The sequence below is a fragment of the Pocillopora verrucosa genome, chromosome 6, assembly GCF_036669915.1.
Source record: "Pocillopora verrucosa isolate sample1 chromosome 6, ASM3666991v2, whole genome shotgun sequence".
Taxonomy (NCBI): domain Eukaryota; kingdom Metazoa; phylum Cnidaria; class Anthozoa; order Scleractinia; family Pocilloporidae; genus Pocillopora; species Pocillopora verrucosa.
The window spans coordinates 10,657,196-10,678,468 of NC_089317.1; the positions used below are offsets into that span (position 1 = coordinate 10,657,196).

The 21,273-nt window shown below is 37.5% G+C and overlaps 1 long non-coding RNA gene and 2 pseudogenes across 1 annotated transcript in view; all 3 read right to left on the minus strand.

Moving 5' to 3' along the window:
• Positions 1 to 759, minus strand: part of LOC136281664 (uncharacterized) — a 2,795-nt gene extending 2,036 nt beyond the window's left edge. The window contains exons 1-2 of the long non-coding RNA XR_010717883.1: positions 454 to 759; positions 1 to 46 (exon numbers count right to left, since the gene is read on the minus strand). The exon at positions 1 to 46 is cut by the window's left edge and continues 32 nt beyond it. This is a non-coding gene — a long non-coding RNA (uncharacterized lncRNA). The remainder of the gene's footprint in view (positions 47 to 453) is intronic.
• LOC136281855 (uncharacterized) overlaps positions 1 to 21,273 on the minus strand; it is a 418,311-nt pseudogene that overhangs the window by 254,108 nt on the left and 142,930 nt on the right.
• On the minus strand, positions 7,999 to 20,887 carry LOC136281657 (tyrosine kinase receptor Cad96Ca-like; annotated as a pseudogene).

The following is a 21,273-nucleotide window of genomic DNA, read 5'->3' on the forward strand; positions in this document are numbered from 1 at the left end:
TATATCAAGTTCAGTACCTCCAGAGTCACAAGCCGGGCTTTTGGGGCTACAAAATAATAAAATAATCATCGAGTTATGTCAGGCCAATTTATCGAGAGTTAATTAAGTATAGTTTCCTAAAATGTGCTTCACTTGTGCTATATATACGGATTTGTCATTCTTAATTACTAATGAAATTCCGAAGGTGACTGACTCAATTACTCCAAGAGAGAATATCCAAGTAGGTTACAGAAATGGTTCGCGAATTGTAAACTGTTAATATGTTGACAAAATTTCCCTAAATTATGGTGCCGATACGAATCTATCATTCATAATCGCTTATGAAATTCCGAGACTAAACCTAAATGAATTTAACAGAAAATATCCAGGAAGGTTACAGAAACAGACTCTCAAAAACTGCTCTTGAATTCGATAAATGTAAACAACAATTATTTACGCAAACCATGTGCTTACCAGCGCGCTTGTGAGGTCAAATTGCCAGAACCCCGTTTAATTGCACGATCACAGCTCAGACGCTTCTTGCAAAATGTGATGACTACCAATTTTAGAGATTAATTCTTCAGTTGCCAGCATAAGGAAAAAAATATCGTATCGCAAGCATGTTCATCATAACGCCTCGAGATGTTGAGCGAAGAGAAAGTGGCTCCATGTTTTGTGACACAAACCATTTCCTGAAGTTCGAACTAATCGAGTAGAAAGCATGAAAACATAGCGCTAAAAAGTACGACAACCAAACAATTATATTCACTCATCCCGCTGTTGAACCATCTCCATTTTACCCGTGAGTTTGTTTGCACAACACATTTGCGGTCCGTAATTTGATTCTCAGATGTTTGACGGGTTCTCACATGACAATATCGTCTAAATCAAACTACCGCGTTAGACTTAATATAAACACGAACATCGCTGGCTCAATCCCATTTTATTTTAATTTTGGAAAAGGCCATTACTTCGTTTTTAGGGTAAAACAACACATCTTCGGCAAAGCGCAAATTTTTCAAATGAACAGAATAAATCCTGCGATAATTAACGGAAGAGAAAAAAAAGTAGAAACTTGCGCTCGCCGCTCGACATCATTTGAAAACTTTCTAGGCAAAACAAAATACGTAAGATAACTTCTTTTCCCATAACACCACGACTGTATTAAACTTTCAAACGAAAGGAAAAAAAATAACTTGAAGAATACGAACACTATGCAATATTATTCGAGCCATGAACCGGCGTAAGAGTTTTTAGGCGATGCATGCCAGAGTGAATGTTTAACCGAAACGTGATCAGTTGAATTCAAAACTGAAGCTGGTTTCGCTCTGTCTCTTTATATCCAGCCTATTTTCAATTAAAACCCTCTCTCCACGAACTTGAAATATAACAATTTCCTCCAGTTGAAGCTTAAACTCTGCTCTGATATTACAGTCATAGGGCAGTAATATCCATTACTCCATCCTTTCCTGTTTTATCTTCATGGTCTACTACCGGAAAGATTCCCGCCCTCGTAGAATATTCACATCTGAGTAGCTCATATCCGCAACATGTGCACAAACCTTATGCATGCAGTTTTAGTCTCAGCCCATTTTTGGTCCACCAGTAAATTTTTCTGATCTTAGATCTCACTTATTGATTATACACAAGCCGCTATTTAGCAGACAGAATAAAAGTGTGACTACTTCTTCGCTGACAAACAAACTCTATTCAGACCTCATACGCGCACACAAGCGTAGAATATGTCCAAGCTTTAAGTATCGGTAGCAGATTTTCCCAAAAGTTAACAGGAATGGAAATAATGGGTAATAGAGTGATGGGGCAAGTTTAATGGAATATACCCTTTAACAAATGCCTCCTCGAAAACATTAAAAATGTAATAAACGCCGCGGTAATAAATCGAGTTTATGAGATATCATAAAAGTGACCTATTTTATGTCTTGAGTTCAAGACATCTACTTTAACCTATACTAAGATGGCCGCGCGGACCTCTGGGTGTGAGGCACACGAAAAGTACGATCTCGACTTTTCGTAACTCTTGGCGACCTGCTTACATAAATTTTGTTTCCGCTGTTTTTTTTTGTTTTTTTTTGTTTTTGTTTTTGTTTTTACATTGCCCGAAAAGGACGGAGTACTCGTAGTCTACTTCTACCCGAAGATCCCTTTACAAGGTACCAGCCTGGTCAATTCGTAACTAGTCAGTTGGGTTGTTTCATGCCCAGACTAATAAGGTATGTTTTTATATGTAAAGTATCTTTAAAGTAAGGTCGGTTTCATATTTTAAATAGCAATATTCCCTGCCTTAAATAAGTTCTGTTTCCGTGGTGCCCATTTTCATATACGCGACTGGCGAATGATGTATGTTTTCCTTTATTAAAGTAAACGAATTCATTACCTTTAATAACGAGCGGAGGAAAAAAATCGGGATTCTTTCCTTTTTCAAAAGTATCCAGTGCTTTAACACATTCTTCAATAGTTATAAGTCCTTCACAACTTAGTCTATCTTCCTCAGATAATTTTGTAATTCTAGCTTGACCAAGAAAGTTTCCCAAAATATCAGGCTGCACCGTATTAACTTTCCTTCTATACAGGTTTTTATAATATTTTGAAGACGAGTCTAGTAATGATTCCGTCGGTATGTTCTCAAAAAATTTTCCCACCAAGATTCTGTTACGTTTGAGTTTTTATGCGCGAGTCTGTGTGTTTTGCACGTTGCAGATCCTTCATCCTACATCTGTTAAATCCGTTGTTAGCATCCTTCCACAGACTTTTCCCCCTTCAGATTTGTACTGAAAACGAATTACGATGGCTTCTTGGATAAAAATTGACGAAATTAAACATCAATACAAATAATTGACAGCATAGTACATTACAATACAGAAAATAAATGGAAAGTTCATCTCTATTTGACATTGGTCAAAGTTTTTTTCAATCAACGCATACTCACAAGTAACATTCTCATACACTATTCGTTTCTCTAGTTTACCAAAGCCGTTGTTTTCTGTACAGGTAAATGTTCCTGCATCATTCCTGTCAATATTTGTTACAGTCAGCACCTTTTCTTCTTGCACCACAACAGTATTTCCTTGGTTCTCAGGCTTCTCTTTGGTCTAAGTGATATTTGGTTCTACTCGACTCGAAGCTTTACAGATTAACAGCAAGTTGCTTCCTTCAAGAACGGTTGGTTTACCTCTAATTCCACTGATATTGTCAGAACTAAGAGCAATTAAAAAATCACAAGTAAAGTTCAAGAATAATTGAATGGCATGTACACATACTATAAAACGCAAGAAAAATTTTTCTGAATTCTTTTCTCAGCTTAAACTAAGCATTATTATTTTAACTGTAGTTTCCGAGAAACAGTTGTAGAAATTAATATTAGGACTCACGGGAACCATTTACAAAAGCATTTTTTAAAAAATAATTTCTTTAGGGACTTTAGTCCACCAAAGTGTGAATAGCCAATTATAATGTGTCACCATAAATGACTCCCCAATGTTTTTGTAGCAAAACATCATTGTTCTTGATTTCAAACCTCAAAACATCTCCCAGTTTCAGCTACATATAGTGATCTTTGCTATATGACCTCTGCATATAAAAGTACGTTGTGAATGAATGAATATAAAATGGAAAGTAGTCCTGGACAGAGAGCCAAAAAATACTTTGGGTGTAACAGCACAAAAATACAGAAATCCCAAGAGGAACGGCACAAAAATCTATCTGAAATGGAGAAGGGCTTGTGGTTTAAGCAATCTTCCTTGATTGCTTGCAACCAGCAACCATCAAGAGGTGCTCCTGCAGCCGATTCAAGACACCATGAATTTGAAATCAAAATTGCTTTCTAGTAGAATTGAACCATGATCTGTCATGTGAAGCTGCTAGATAGTTTCTTGCAAATTATGGTTTTTGTAGGAAGCTATCTAACTGTTTAAATACACCAAACGAGTTTATGAAAATAGAGAAAATATGTCTGTATATTTTTTTACTTTTGAAAAGAATTGGTACTGACATGACGAGCCCTTGCTTGTAGCCTATTAGCACAGAAATATTTATAATATTTTCCACTCCTTTCAATTTCTCCCACTCCTCCCGAAATATAGAATTATTCATAATTGTTCTTAGGGAAGATCATCAACTCAGAAAGTTCGACGACTTCCTGGGTTGATGTTGTATATACTCTCATGGAGTTTTGAGTTTATGAAAAATCTGCTTACAGACGGTTGAGAGAGTTCCAGAAAATGTCCGTGGTTTGCATAACTTTAAAGAATTCTCTGAACTTCCACTCCCAAAGAGTTTTTTGACGAGGCTTAAGTCCGTTATTGCTTTTCTAAAAATACATTAAATTAAATAAAAAATACTTTACATTAACTCGTTTCGTTCCCCAAATAGTTGGGTCAATATACAATATACAGCCGTCCCAACCGAACAAAGGACTTATTATACAACTGAAAGATTCAATCGCTAAATGGTAAGTTACACTGGACAACAGAGACAACGAATCAGTTTACTCTGTAGCAACAAATAATCTTTTTTGGGGGCTCAACTTTTCGTATTAAGCGTACTAAAGTTCCTTTGTTGCTGGAAGCGATTTGTTATTCAGGCGAAACTGGGTAGAAAAGTTCAGGGTTAAAATGTTTGAGGAAGTTGTGGGCGTCAAAACTTCCTCATACAATTTCATCCCAGCTTATCAAGTTTAGTAAAAAGAGACAGTTTCTGAGAATCCTTGTGTTAAATGAACAATCTTTCATCAGCTATTTTACCGAGAAAGAAGATAAGTGTTGAAAGATGGCGGGCAGGAGGGAAGAAATCTGTCACTGAATTCCGGATTACCGTAAATCTGCGGGAAATGTATTTCAGACAAACCGAGAGAAACTTCAATAGACCTTACACTTGTCTTAAATGTCTCCAAGTAACGAGTGGCGTGTTTACCGTCTAAATAAAAATAACCCTTTCAAAACAGCAATTTTTCTTCTAAAGGTTCCGCGATTATTAATCTAAACAAGCAATGAAATTAATGCATGTAAGGCGTGGGAATGGTAGCTGACTAATTTATCTTCACAGGAGAGCTATGCAGACTCAAGAGAGAATCGAGGCCATAAGTGGTTCTTACTTCGAAACGACGAACCTGTGTTGAAGTCCTAAATGTAATAACTGTCCTAAATGTAATAAAGTCCTAAATGTAATAACATTTGGTCCTAAATGTAATAAAGTCCTAAATGTAAAAAACATTTAGTCCTAAATGTAATAAGCCTCCAATGCAATCTTTTAACTCCTTCAGTGCATTGTTGCTATGGCGGACATCCACATTGAGATGTTAGTGACAGCTGTTGCACAAAAAAACTGCTGACCAGTATACATGTCACATTACGGGCTCGCTGATATCAATCAGCGTCTTTTTACTTGTTAGACATTAGAAATATCAGCAGTCGAATTATGGTCCTTAAAGCGGTTTTTGATCGAGTTAGAGAAAATCATTTCCAGCCCAAAGTGGGCTAGTGCTTGGCTGGAGGCTCAATAGGATGGAATCGATTGGTACGTAATTATTAAGACTTTTTGGAAAAGAAACGAACTACAACTGATGATGAACTAGCATGCTATTGTTGATGTTATCGTTCGTGTTAAAGTCTTTAGTAGTAATGCACCATTTTAGAACAGTTTGAATGATTTCGCTGTGTCACATGTTAATCCAAAAGAAAATTATTATTATCATTAGCGTTACTGAAATTTTGCACATCAATGTTATTCAGTGTCAGTTGATTTTAATGAAGCATTTGAGTTCATTTTTAAGAGTGACTATCCTTATCTGTTCAATTTTGAGCCTGGAATATCGCATTTATAGCCCCTTACGGCTTTACTCTACCTCAGTAATCAGTTCATGTACCATATGACTATAAGTGGAAACTGTTGAGCTTTCTTTTCTCATTCCTCTATTCATCTATTCATTTTCTCCCCTCTCGGCGTGGAGAAGAGATGAAGACAAAAAATGAAATATAAACTTGAGATCAACTGTAAAATATATGTTTTCCCAATATTTCGGTTCGGGAACTTATGAATCCGTCATAAGGGGCTAAAGGAAGAAAATTAATGGTTCATTAGACCCTCAACTGACCATCATTTGTTGAGTGTTGTAGCTCAATGGTTCAATTTGGCCCTTGCGTGGAAAAAAAGCAACATGTCGAGACCTGTGGTCGTGAAATGGGATAACATATGATTGGTCAGTAGATATCTTGCTCTGTAAGTCACTTTATCATATAGCTAGCAGCGCACGTTGCAAGATGAAGTGAATCCTGTGTTCTGATTGGCTACCTGAGTGGGCATGATGGGCCCACCCTCGCCCGCTCGGGATTCCCCGTATTGATCCCACGCAAGAAAACTTACAAAGTTCGTAACTTTTAGACAATGTTTGCATATACGTAGAAAAAAAACGACCCTCTTGGGTTTATTGTGCTGCAAACACAGTTGGCTTTCATTATCGGCTCTCGAAATAAACAGGCCATTCTTGATTCTTATCAAAGCGAAATCTTTTGCTATATAATGAATCCTTTAATAATTAAGCCAAGAGAATATAAACTCTCTTGACCAAGCTTGTATGGTCAAGATTACTGGATATTAGCCTCATTCTTTTTCTAATTTTTAATGGACCGAGACTTCGTCTCAGTCCATAAAAACACAAAAAAAAAAAAAAAGGACTCGGCCAATATCCAGCCATTTTGACCTCACGCTTGGTCAATAACGCGCATGAATATATTTTATGCAGACCCGAACAAATCTGGCAAGGGAAGACAGTACAAGAAATGCCCTTCCGAGCCCAGAATTTGTCTAACGTATAGGTCGGTGGACTTCCTTTTCCTTGTAATTCGGTTCATGAAATGTTAACTTCAGCACTGATGACAGAAGTATATCGTAAAAATCTGTTACACTTAAGAGTTTGAGTCAATGATATAAAGAGAGCAATTGGTCAACGTTCTCATTGCTTTTGCGTCCGTCAATTTGATGCCAAAAGCACATCAGTATCAGTATAAGGTTTTGTAGCCAATGCTTCTCAACCTACGTCTTTAGCAAATAAAAATAATATCAGTGAGTCCGCAATATTCCATGAATATTGGTCAGAGGATTCTTTGGTGCAACAGCTGTCACTTTAACATCTCAATGTTAGCGCAGTTAAACGATTGCATAGGAAGCTTATTACATTTAGGATCGAACGTTACTACATTTAGGGCTTTATTACATTTAGGACCAAATGTTATTACATTTAGGACTTTATTACATTTAGGACAGTTATTACATTTAGGACTTCAACAACCTGCACGTGGGTCTCGGACGATGAGTTTTACCAAGTTCACTAGTATTTTGAAATTTTGATATCAGTACGACGGCTACAACAATTATCACGCTATGTGAGAAACAAGTGGGAAAATTTATTGTGTGGATTTGTACGCACATTTTAGAAGAAATTACATGTTTTGTCTTAATAAAATTCTAAAAATGTAAAGCACTAAGGGAATAATATGGGTTGCAGCTACTATAATCCCCTACAAAAAATCTTTTGTCTCTTTAAGACTAAGAATTTAAAAAATATACATACAAAAATATACGAAACATTCACTTGCCTCGCTGAGCTTTAAACAAACTGTTTGTAGACTTGCTTCATCAGCAAAGAATTAAAAGTTAACGTGAAATAATAAAGGATGATCCCATGGGGCTGCAACACCCATTATCATTCTGATTGGTTCTTACTTGGTCGGTATTTTGACATACGGACCGTTGCCTATTTACAGACTGTAAGCCTGATCTTACAAATATCCTCTTCTTCTACTAACTCACTTAAGACCTTAGGCGACGAAAGGTCTTTTGGATGTTCGTAGGTTTAATAATACACTGAGTTTTGTCACGTCGAGTCAAATACCTATTTCAAAGCTTGATCGAACGCATTCTAACAATCCATGATTATTGCAAGTATACTTGACCAAACGTTAAAGATATGTACATAAATAGAAAAAAAATGAATAAAAGCTGTACTTTGTCTCGCTTCGCTGTTTAACAGCTTGTTTTGAAGAGTTACTTGATCAGCAAATCTTAAGAGGTTTTAAAGGTTAACCTCAAATATATAAAGAAAAAAGAAGATGATCTCATAAGACTGGATTATTCATTACTCCAACCTTTCCTGTATGAGAACTTGCTGGCTCACACGGCTAGATCTTCGACATTCACGTAAAGTTGATGGTCATAATTTTTTAAGTTTATCAACCCCTGTAAAAACAGAAAAGAAACGAGGGAAACATTTCGATGGTGCTCTAATATTTTAAACCTATTAACCTTAGACAGAGCCCTTGAGTAATCACAACCACCGATCAGAACGAAGGTTAACATCATCATTAACCAATGAGAACTCTGAGTAAAATCAGGCAACCTGTTTCAAGCGCGGGAAAACGCGACTAACGAAGTTGGAATTGATTGTAGTTCTGCATTTGACTAGCTGAGATAGTGGTACAAGTTTTCCAGACCAATCGCAAAGCAAGGAAAACAAATCAAAGCAATCTAGGACTATTTTTGGTACTCAATTAACTCAATACTACTCTAGAAGCGAGATAAATTGAAACCACGAACTACGCTTCGAAGCCTTTTTGGTGACACTGTTATCGAGTCAATTTGATGGCGATAGATTCAAACGTTCAAATTTTCAAAAGAAAAAAATTGGGCGATAGAGAGTCTCTTTGTAAACTCTTCAATTCTACCTTGCGCTGGTTTTCCATCTCTCTGAGTTTGTTTCTCAATTTCTCAAAAGATGGTCTTAAGTTAGGTTCGTCTCTCCAACATTTTGTCATTATTTCATACCTGAAACACAAGGATGTTATGAATACCTCGGTATGTCACAGCAGGGTTTTCATTTGAGGCCGGAGGCCGGACGTTTCGTCCGGTCGTTTGCCATTCCACGTCCTGTACTTTGAGATCAATATTAGCGATTTTTTTTTACTACTGTATTATATATTTCTCTTACTAAGGAAGAAAAGTATGACCACATCAAACCTGTTTTAAAGCAGCTTCACTGGCTCCCAGTTAGCCAGCGCATAGATTACAAGATATTACTTTTGACTTTCAAAGCGCTCAACGGACAAGCCCCTAGTTACATCACTGAACTGCTGAAGCCTTATGTACCAACCAGAAATCTGAGGTCCTCCTCCAAAAACTTACTTAAAGTACCACCTGTCAAGCTAGTAAGTTATGGTCACAGGTGTTTCTCTTTTGTAGCACCGACTCTAAGGAACTCTCTTCCGAACATCATAAAAGAGAGCAGCTCGCTATCAGACTTTAAGACCTGTATAAAGACATACCTTTTTAACAAATTTTATAATTAACCTTCTTAACAAATTTTATAATAAGTTTAGCGAGTTAATTAGCTATTTTATAGTTAGCTAGGTCGCTAGTTAGTTGGTTAGTTAATTAGTTAGTCAGCTAGTTAGTTAGTTAGTTAATTAGTTAGTGAATTAGTTCTACTTTACTCTCATCATTACAGATTTTTTATTAGCTAGTTTTTTACTCATATTTTAGTGATGTTTACGTTTTTATAAATTTTATCAATGTCTTTTATAAATGAATTGTAAAGCGCTATTGAATAGCAATAGAAATAGTGCTATATAAATACTGTATTATTATTATTATTATTATCTCATGAACATACTGACTAGAGGATAACAGAATAATCAATTACATTCTTCAAAACGGCCATATAACTCTTTTTTCTTTGCTTATTGAGCGGCGGGATATTTTATTGGTTTCCCCTGTTCATTTAAACGGAATTGAAGTGACTATTTCGTTCTCATTCCTGCTCGGCCAAGTCTTGAGGGAAATTCCCGGGTAAAACACGCAACTTGTGTTAGTTAAGCTGTTGAAAGAATGAAGAGGATGAGCGAGTTTTTCGTCCCGACGGCCAAGAGAAAACAAGGTAAGTTGAAGGGCATGATTATTCTGAATGAGTGTTTCACTGCACTGCGCTGTGAGCAGTAAAAATGGTAATTTTCTCCTGACCGAAGAAAACAAAATAATGTCTCACGGCTGCCCTTTGCTAATGAGGTCACTATTTACAAGGTTAAGTTTATATTTCCCTTATCCAACAATCAAAATACGACTTGGACTTTGAAATAGAAAAAACTGAAAGATTTTATCTTAAGACAAACGAAAAAAATAACACAGGCGATCTCAAAAGTGATACCCTGGGTACCAGAGGTTTTTTCTCACGGCCCGATGATACTTCGCTTCGGCGGTCACGCGGGTCAAACAAAGACTTAACCGAAACCGGAAACCGGAACTAAACTTACTTGCCTAGTTTCACGCACGAAAGGATTTAATTCATGGATGTCGATTTTATCATCGGCAGACGCTGGTTCATAAAATCCTTGATAATGTCAACTTTGAACACAGACAACAGTGATAATTCAGTAGAAATTAATTGACAAAAATATTGGTGTCTTTGGGGGAAATTCTAACGCCAGCAACCATAGATGAAGAAAGCCTGTCCGAGGCAACAAACTGTGATCCAATGCCTGCAAGTAGTAATGAGAGTAAAAAGCCAAGTTGTTCCTCTTCAAATACTGCTTTCCGAAAGAGTCCTCAAACAAGTAAAGGACCTTCTCAATCTTCTTGCGGTAAAGAAAGGGAGACAATTATGTTGAACAACACTTTCCCTGACGTAGATGTGCACCAGCAAAACCTGTGTGGTATTAAACACACCTGTGAACTTGTATATAGTGTCAAATCCCCAACTGAAAAGGTTTCAAAATTCCAGCATTCTATGCTTAGTAGACCAGAAGCATATGATCCTGAAATGGGGATATGGTGGCTTGTTTTTCAAGCAAATAAGAGTATGTTTTGCCTTCTTTGTAAAAAACATGACACTCACAATGCCAAAAACAAAACGAAATACTTTAACGAAATCCCAGCAATAAGATTCAAGCCTGAGACAATCAGAGTACATGCTGATTCTCCTCAACACAAACTAGCCATACAATTAGGGATGCTGCAGCGAGGATCAGAGTTTCAGAAGCAATTAGATGACAAGGAAAAGAACAAGGGAAAAGAGTGCAAGAAAATTTTCGAAGTTGTTTATTGGCTAGCTAAAGAAGAGTTGCCAAACAGAAAGTTGTCCTCGGTTCTTGAGATGATAAAGAAGATTGCTGGAGTTGATCTGAAACGTCAGTTCCCCTACTCGTCAAAGGGAATTGAAAGAGAGCTGTTTTTAACTCTTGCACAGGTTTTCAAAAAAAAGATTAAAGAAAAGATTGGTAATGGCGTTTATGGCATCCTCACTGATGAGGCCACTGACATCTCTTTGACGCAGCAGCTTGTAACTTTTATCCAGTATTATGACAGTCAAAGCTGTACCACCACCACCAGTTTCCTTGCAATATCAAACACACTGAAAGGCAACAACTCGGCAGATGCGCCACAGATCAAAAAAGTACTCCTCGAACAGTTGCAATCCGTTGGGTTAGAGGTACAAACCATGCGCAGCTTTGTCTCTGACGGTGCGTCTGTTATGACTGGGGCCAGAAACGGGGTGGCAAAGCTTCTAAAAGATGAGAACCCATTGATCCTGTCTTTCCACTGCTTAGCACACAAGCTTGCTCTTGCTTGTGCTAGCTCTGCAGATACCCTTGACTACATTGCCCACTGTGAACTACAGTTACACCAGTTGTGGAAGCTATTCGAGAATTCTGCAAAGCGCTCTGCAACGTATCTTAAAGTGCAAGAGAGCACAAAAAATCTTACACTAAATTCGGCGGGGAGGAAGCAGGTAGCAAAAAAGCTGAAGATGGCTTGTCGTACACGCAGGTTGTCGTTAGATAAATCGGTAGAGGCGGTATTTACGGATTTCTGCGCAATAATCGAAACGCTGGAGCAGCTTAAAACTGAACCAACGGGATCAGCAGCGGATGGTCTCCTGAAAAGAATGAAAAAGGTGAAATTCATCGGCACCATTTACATCCTCCACGATGTCTTGCCAGTATTATCACAATTAAGCAAGCGTTTTCAACAAGGAAACGTAAACTTCTCACACCTGCTTCCTGCAATCAAGGCCACACATGCAAAACTAAACAGGCTTAAAGAGGACAAGGAATGTTTGAAAAAGCTGCAGAACGACCTCGCTCAGAATGGAAGGTTTCACCGTTGTGGTTTAACGCTTTCAGACAACAAGATGCAAGAGCTGTGTTCTCTCATGAACCGCCACATTGTGGCCCTGCAAGACAATATCAACAATCGCTTTGAACCCACTTTACCCCAAGTTAGCGCCTTTTCCATCTTCGATATCGCTGATCTTCCAAATGAAAGTGACCCGGGATTTGAAGACTATGGCCGGGCAGAGATAAAAATCATCAGTAACCACTTCTGTGGATTAAAAAGAAGAAGAGGAAAAGAAAATGAAGTCTGCAAAATTACTCGCACAATGGGAGAATTTCAAGTTTGAAATGGTTGCTTGTAAGAAACAAGTGCCGCAAACTCTGTTGCAGCCGAATGACAGAAGCCCTGAAGATATCAACATTCTCACCACGACAGACTGGACCTTACAGAGTTGCTTGCGCGGCGCAAGACCTACCAGGATACCTATTCAGAACTTCTTATGCTGGCGGAAGCTGCATGGACGATGCCCCTTAGCAATTGTTGGCCTGAAAGAGGTGGAAGTGCTATTAAACGCATCAAAACGAGAATGAGAAGTCGACTCACTGATTACATGTTAAATGCACTTATGCATGTGAGCATCAATGGCCCATCCTTTGGGACAGAGGAGTGTACTAACATAGTCCAAAGGGCGGCAGAAATCTGGTTGTCCGCAAAGAACAGACGTAAGCCTCGTTCACCAAAGGAAAGCAAGGTACTCATTATTTTGACACAACCTTGTAACATAACGGTACATTTTTTCCTGAATAGTGATGCAGTGTATTGTATGGTCATATGCTCACAACCATACGGTTTAAATTTTGCAGGTGCCTGAAGTTGAGTCGGTCAGTGAAACACGTGCTTCAGAAGGAGAGAGGCTGAGTGGCAATCAAAGTCAAGAGGCTGTAGATGAAATTGAAGACCACGAGGTTGATGCTGATGCTCGCACTGAAGAGGTCAGTTACACGACTAAAGCTATTCACGTTAAGAGTCATTACCTAATCGCTTTTTTGCGAGCTTCAAAAGTGTTTTAACTGAACCAAGCTGTTGCTAAAACTTAAAAGATCTGAGTGCTTACTCGGTTGCTATTCATTTCTTTCTCTCACGGGAGGTAGAAATAGCCACAGCTGCTCTTGGGCTTTGCGAGGTGGACTGTGACACAGACAGTGATGATTCAGCTTTTGGCTCGGACCTTGATGAATAGCCTACACTCTTGATGAATGGACTACAACCCAAGTTACCAAACATCTTTTTTGAAAATCAAATAAATTCGCAATGATAAGCCAATGAAAATTCTGTTGTTGCCATTCTCCCTCCCCCTCCCCCTACCAACTGACCATTTTCATTCAGTAATTTACTTTTTAAAGAGAATTTTAGTGAGCGCCAGCATTGCCTAGGAAACTGTTTCCTTGGTTCCAGAAACTCTGGAAATGGCGTTTCTGAGTATTCTATTTTAAAAATTTCCTGGGGGGGCATGCCCCCAGACCCCCCTAGGAGCTTGCGCCTTCGGCGCTCGCGAGGCGCCTTAAGGCGCCAAGAAAACATTCACGTCCGGTGCTTTCAGAAGTATGTCGAAGTTGAAAACCCTGTCACAGGTGGCCTAGAAGCGGTTCAACCTATTCTTGATGAACTAGCTGTTTTGGTTACAAATTTCATCTCTTATAACAAAGGAGAAAAGGTATTTATCACAGTTATAAAACTCGTGATAATGTACTTCAACTTTCATTTCCCTTCGTTAGGCTGGTCCAACAGGTAAAAATGGTGAATCTTGAGGTGCAAAAAACCCGAACAAAAGCAGGACAAATACCACGTACGATAAAAGCCATCGAAAAAAAAAAAAACCAAACAAGAAAACCCAACAGCAACACCATATTAACATACAACTCATCATCCAAATGTTGTGGTTTAGGCATTCTGTATCCCTCTTGAAGTAAGTTTGCAATTTTTCTTCCATCCATTCGTGGATACGGTGAACCACCTGAATTAGAGCAGGTAATTTTCAATTTTTTAACATACTCTAACATGAAAATCTTTACATATGTAAAAATATTTACACATAACAATTCATTTTTCATCATTGTTCTTTAGTTCTTTCGGCCAAGTTCAGCGACTGTGGCAATCTGAATTAGCTTAGCAGATATGAAACAGATGGCCAAAACCTAATACCCCAGAATAGCCGGAATAACTTACCAATTGTGAAAATCTCATAGAGAAGAATTCTGTAGCTCCACCTGTAAAACAAACGGGATGAGTTTAAGGAAATAAGAAATACGAAAATGAGCATTAACACTCCTTCCTGAGATGACCTCACAGCGAAAAAATTCAAAGACCAGAATACAATAGTGGCCTAATAACTTTTCCCTGTTCTGAAAACAATTCATACAAAACAAACTCGTTAAACCTAAATGCAGTGTACTCACACATCACTCTTGGTAGAGTACTTTCCATAAAGCAACGCCTCATTGGCAGTCCATTTTACAGGGAGACGCCCCTAAAGAAGAAGGAAAAATGCAAGGAGTTGGCGTAGTCCTTAAAAAGTGTCAATGCTCCAAATGGCGAGAACAGTGTCAAGAAGGTTCTTGAAAATTAAACAGGATTTACTTAGCTTGTTTATTTTTTAATGCACTCACTCCAGTGACGCATGTTCAGCCACATAATCCAAGGCTTACAAGAACATTATGTCTTTTATTAGAATCATTCATACCCTGGTTTTTCTTTCGTAAATGTTGTCCTCTTGCCCATCTCTGGCCATTCCAAAGTCCGTCACTTTGCAAGTTTTCCCTTCTCCAAACAGCACATTACGAGCTGAAAGATCTCGGTGGATAACCCTCAACAAAGTGAAGATGTTTCTTTTGGAAAACATCCTTATTCTCTAACGGCATTACTAAAAGAATAGTTACATCACTCACTGGTATCGATGACAAATAGGACATTCCATCGGCGATTTGCCATGCAAACTTTATCAGCTGCTGAGAAGTAAGATTTGTTTTTGGTTTGATATTCGGATCTTTGTAGTAAGTATCATTTAATCCACGACTCTTTCTTAGGTAACCCAGCAGATCCCCAAAGGGAACATATTCGATCAACACCAACAGTGGCTCTAGAAAGACAAACAAGGTACCGCCAATACTGATTAAACGCCACACATTTAAGCAGAATAGCCAATAAACATTGCCCTGCAATAATCGCCGTAGCTGCTTGGAAGAGTGCGACGTTTATTCAACGAATGTAAGAAAATAAGATGTCTACTACCGTACAATTCGTTAATAATTAAAATCCTTGTAATTTTATATTAGAAGCAAGGTGGCCACAAATTTCTAAACTCGGAAAATGAATCATAAAGGGTAAGATGTCGATGCCACATATTTAACTTTGTTGATGGCAGGTCATCTCTGAGCGGCTCATTTGCGCAATATGCGCGCAAACCTTGCGCATAAAGGTATAGTCTGAACTCACTTATGATCCATTATCAAATTTTGCTGATCTTAGATCTCAGCTATTGAGTATACACAAGGTGCTAGTTAGCAGACAGTATAAAACTGTGACTATTTCTCTGCTGTCAGAGAAGCCCTATCCAGACCTGACAGGTGCACGCTAGAATAGAATAAAGTCAAGCTTTATGCGTCGGTCAACGGATTTTCCAAAAGTTAACCTAGTGTGACCTATACTTCGAGCAATGTGCGGAATCCTGGGTGTGAGAAAAGTAGGGTCTCAAGCTGATAATAAACAATTCAGTACTTCCCAGATTTGGTAACGCATCCCAGGAGTTTAATGACGTAAGGATGAGGTTTAAGTTGTTTCATCAATTCAAGTTCAGATAGCAAATTCTTTTTCTCTGATTCAGAAGCGTTTTCTGCAACATAATTTCCGATCTATAATCTTCCAATCACATCTCACATAAAATCACAAACATATCATTCAACTGTCCCATTTACAAAGGTAAACGTACACAGATTGATAAATAGATAGGTAGATAGATAGGTAGGTAGGTAGATAGATAGCTAGATGTATGAATAGTTAGATAGTTAAATAGATAGATAGATAGATAGACAGCTAAATAGATAAAAAGGGAGATACAAAGAAAGAGACAGACAGACAGATAGATATATAGACAGATACACAGACAGAAAGATAGATAGATAGGTAGATAAATTGGTAGATAAATAGTTAGAAAGAAACATAAATAGGGAGATAGATTGATAGATAATTGTGGGCAATTGCAGCAAATGCTGTTGGAAAGTGCTCAATACACATGAGCGTAGAGCGAAATACAGTTCAAAATAACTAAAATAAAACACGCATGATTCCCTGTAACTCTGAGTTTCGTGCTTCCGCACTCATCAGACAGATTTAATGAAAAACTTTCTTGTAAGCTAATTTAGTATTGTTAGTGTATTTTCTGTGTTGGAATGTAACCTTGTGCTGATTAAATCTTTGTTTAAAAGTTCCGTCGAAGACAGCAAAAGTGTGTTGGTTCTTTTGATGTCTTCGACATTCAAAACTTTTATCCATCTATCATCAAGAAGCTATTAACAGACTCTATCTGCTTTGCAAAACAACAAGCACAGACAGACCACTCGACCCAGAAGAACCCGACAAAGAAACATTATCTGGTACAACCCTCCTTTTAGTAACAACGTACAAACAAATATCGGCTAAACATTTCTTAGACTGGTATCGAAGCATTTTCCAAAACACCACAAATACCATAGTTTATTCAACAAGAACAACGTAAAGGTCGGCTACAGTTGTATGGAGAACATGGGATCGATCATTAACAAACATAACAAGAAAGTACTATCTAACAACAACAACCACGACGACAACGAAAGCCTTTGCAACTGCAGATCTAAAGAACAGTGCCCGCTCAACAACAATTGTCTGTCTTCCAGCATTATCTACAACGCACAAATCACCACTACAGATAACAAAACGACCCCTAAGAACTACATTGGACTGACCGAAGGAACTTTTAAACAACGATTTAATCAACACAAGGTTACATTCCAACACAGAAAATACACTAACAGCACTGAACTATCCAAATACATCTGGCAACTGAAGGACAACTCTGTAAACTTCAACATAAAATGGTCCATTATTGCAAGAGCTAGGCCCTACAACAACACGACGAAAAGATGCGACCTTTGCCTGACCGAAAAACTCATGATTATTAAGTCCAACAGCAACAACTTACTGAATAAAAGATCCTGGCGCTTCCCCGCTCCAATAGACTTTTGTCAGTATATTCACACCTACTGCCTCATTGTCCTTCATTAATACATCCGCACCCATTGCAATTTTCGCTTTTTCTCACCTATTATATAACAACAGCCTACAAGAATGTTTTTCATTAAATCTGCCTGACGAGTGCGGAAGCACGAAACTCAGAGTTACAGGGAATCATGCGTGTTTCATTTCAGTCATTTTGAACTGTAGATTGATAGATATAGATAAATATAGCCAGTTAGATACATGGATAGATACATAGATACATAGACAGATAGAGAGATATATTGATTGATTTATTGATAGCTACACAGATAGATAGATAGAAAGATGGATAGAAAGATAGATAGATAAATAGACAGATAGGTAGATAAATAGGAAGATAGATAGATACCATCCATTTCTACCATAAATCATATTTCAGGTGCTTTTTTTCATCACCGCAGAGCGCTGAGGCTCGAAAATGTAACCATCATTTGAGGGGGGATATCTCTATAAAAAATCTTCAATAACTAAAACAGAAAAAAATGGACAGAAAGCAGAAAGTAGAAAAAACTAGGCCTGACCAAAGATCAATAAATACAACATGATTTCAGTATTACTTAGTACCTGATAACATTTTAACAGCTACGAGCGTCTTCTTGGTTCTTCCTTGAAGGTTATCGGCTTTTGCCTCGGCAACCTGACTAAAAGCACCTTTTCCAACGATCTGCTTTATCTAGGAATCTCAAAGGAGCGTGTGTATGGATCAAAAGAAGCGTACTCGCTGATTTGTTCACTGCTGAGTGGACTGGCATCTGCTATCACTTGTGAACGAGCTCTGTCATCCAGTGCCTTGTAAAGGCTTTGAGAAGGTTTAGGCAATTCTTCTGCAATCTTAGAAAAAAATTGTTTTCAATTTAATAAAATACACCGGTATTTACCTGAATGACGTATTTAAATGTATCAAGGAATAATCGACCTATATTCCTTATGGATCATAACTTTCTGGCTTTGGGTAAACTGTCAACCACAATGAAAAGACTCAGTAAAGACAGCATCTTAAGAAAAAAAAAAGCGCCTTAGACCATAGGAAGATATATATTTATACAGGGTAAAAGATTATATCGTTTGACCTACATTTGTACTTTCTCTTCTTTCATTACTTGAATTTCCAAATGTTCTGAAACAACAACACAAATATATTATAAAACAAAATTAATCCCTTCAGCCTGAAAATTCCATAATAAATGAAAAACTTTCCAGAGAGCTAAGTCCGGTTCGAATCGCACCTGGAAAACGGATGCAGGCTTGCCTACAGTCAGACCTTTTTGAGTGGACTTCCCTGAATTTCCAGAGAGGGTTTAGCATCCTCTACATTCTGCAGTGCTTTTGATAAGAACTGTTGTGAATCGCCGGACACTTTGCCACGCCCGAGTCCAATTTTCAGAACAAAAAAATTTATAAGTAACATAGAAAATGATATTCACTTTAGTATTAGAGTATTCACCTTATTTATTTTTCAAATTCTGTGCTCTTTGATTTTTAGATGCATTCTTTGACTGGCAGTTTTCTTTTTCTCCTTGTTTCGTATGTTTGACATAAATTCATCAAGCACTAAGTGCCCATCGTCGTTTACTTAAATAATTTTCAGTCAACTTTGTGGTGAACTAAAATCATCAAATATTTTTAGACAAATAAAACAACAACAATTCTTGTAAACTGCTAGTTAGAAAACAAACTCGAGAATCAGAATTTTCAAAATAGCGTACTAGTCGATAACACATAAATCAGATTCGGCATATTTTTGGCTAATGTTTTTTAGAAGTTTACATAAAAAAGGTTACCTGAGGCTTAATTACAAAGAAAGGAACAAAAACAGCTATTGAATACTTAGCGTCTAACTTTTAGTTAAAAAAAGGCTGCATTTGTTGTGAACTTTTCGTTATTTTTCGTAAAGCAATCGGAGGCTTGACAATTGTCTATGATCTGATATGAAAAACGAACTATGTGATCAGCTAGAATTCATTGGCTGATTGAATCTAACTTAATTATCTTATGTAAATATCAGTGGCTGAAATCATCAACACTTCCGCAGACAAGAAAAATCCTAGGCTTTTTCCAATAAATAAAACTCGTGGAACTCACTGCAGAGTATCTTTAATTAAACTCCCCCTTCCCCCCCCCCCAAAAAAAAGGCTTGTGACCACAAAAAAAAACAAAACTGCATTCTGCTTTTGGAGGCAGTAGACTGAAAGGTTTGTTTCCTATCGCAAGCATTCTGGATCTTGCTGTGACTTTTTAGAAGCTATAAAGAATACTCACGAAGTGACACCCGAGATATCTCTACATCTCTTAAAGTTTTACCTTGATGAACAAGTTTTGATTACAGTATTTGATATTGTCTTATCTTACACCAAATTTCCAGAAAAAAAAAAGATTAAGAATTTCCAAGAACATATTGACTCAAATTTCAGTAAACAGTTATCGTCCTTTCAGAGGACTTTTGCGTGAAACTCAGGGAGCAGGTTTGCATCTCAGCGAATGGAAGATTTTGATCAGAAGTAAAATGATGAGTTACAAATATTGTCACAAAGAAAATTCAAATATATAATGATTTTTCACCGAAATTTAACACAAAAAACTCCATTTGAAGCTAGTTTATTCTGAATGCCGGGAACTACTGGGCGAACGAGAGGGAAGTTGTTTCCCATTTTATTCTCCGGCCGGTGCTTTACCGAGGTAGCCATCTACTTCAAACCTCATTGAAAGTACTGTTCAAGTATTGAAAGTTTCATTTCCCCCAGCTACGAGCAGAGTGGAAAAAGATCGTGTACACAAAGTGGTCTCCTGTGACCGAGGAAAAATCAGACTTTGTGTAAACACCTTCTAAATGTACGGCAAACGATAACTGTGTCACGAGCGGATTAACTGAAATTTGTTTGTGAAGGCTTTGCAAATTTGTCGACCACATAGACTACGGTTACTGTCACTATGGACCTATCTATGTAAAATAATATGTTTGGAGCAATAGCAACTGCAACAATAGCAACAATAATAATAATAATAATAATAATAATGATGATGATGATGATGATGATGATGATGATGATGATGATGATAATAACCCTATATTCACCCGTAATAAAGTGAGGTCGCAAACGGAAAATTGCTCTACTAATAGGGAACACCTTCATGTAGAAAACTGTTACTTGGGCCTGAAGTAACACCCAGCGCCCTTTCATTATAGAAAAAAAGGTAAGTGCATTTGTAATTACTGTTCTCGTTTCTTTTTTCTTACGGATCATTAAGATATCAATTATTTAGCATGTGACAACCATTACAACCATTGTAGCGATATCTCTTCTGCACAAGAGCGCTTTTTAGCTAGCGAGTGTCTTACATGATCTATCATTATTGGATCAATCAGAAACATTCGCATGAAAAACAGCATGGGTGTTGAATTGTTACACATATTGGACCATAAGGAACAACGCAAGTAAACAGCAACATTTGGATACAAAAATCTCACCTTCTGCCCATCGCAACCTCTGTGGCGGAAAAACAAAATAAAGAAATATAAAAAGAAAAGGAAAGCAAATGATGGATGAACAATTGAAATCAAACAAAATTTATCTCGCTCAAGCAAAGTAAAGTATCTTTGATGTGTATCAAGTTGAGTCATAAAGTAAATAATGTAAAGCGCGATCTTTTAACTGTTACTAGCTATCAGCATATCAGATGACAAAACATTAATTATTAGTTAACAACACACTATTTTAAAAGTTGTCTGTTAAAAACAAAGATGCTTGAGAAAAGATCATCATGCAGTGGGTAGTGGACTGAAGCTATTACCAAGTCTCAGAAAAAAGGAAAAAATATTACACATATCTTTCAAGGATGCCAAAACTAGTGTTCATTTGAGAGCATAAC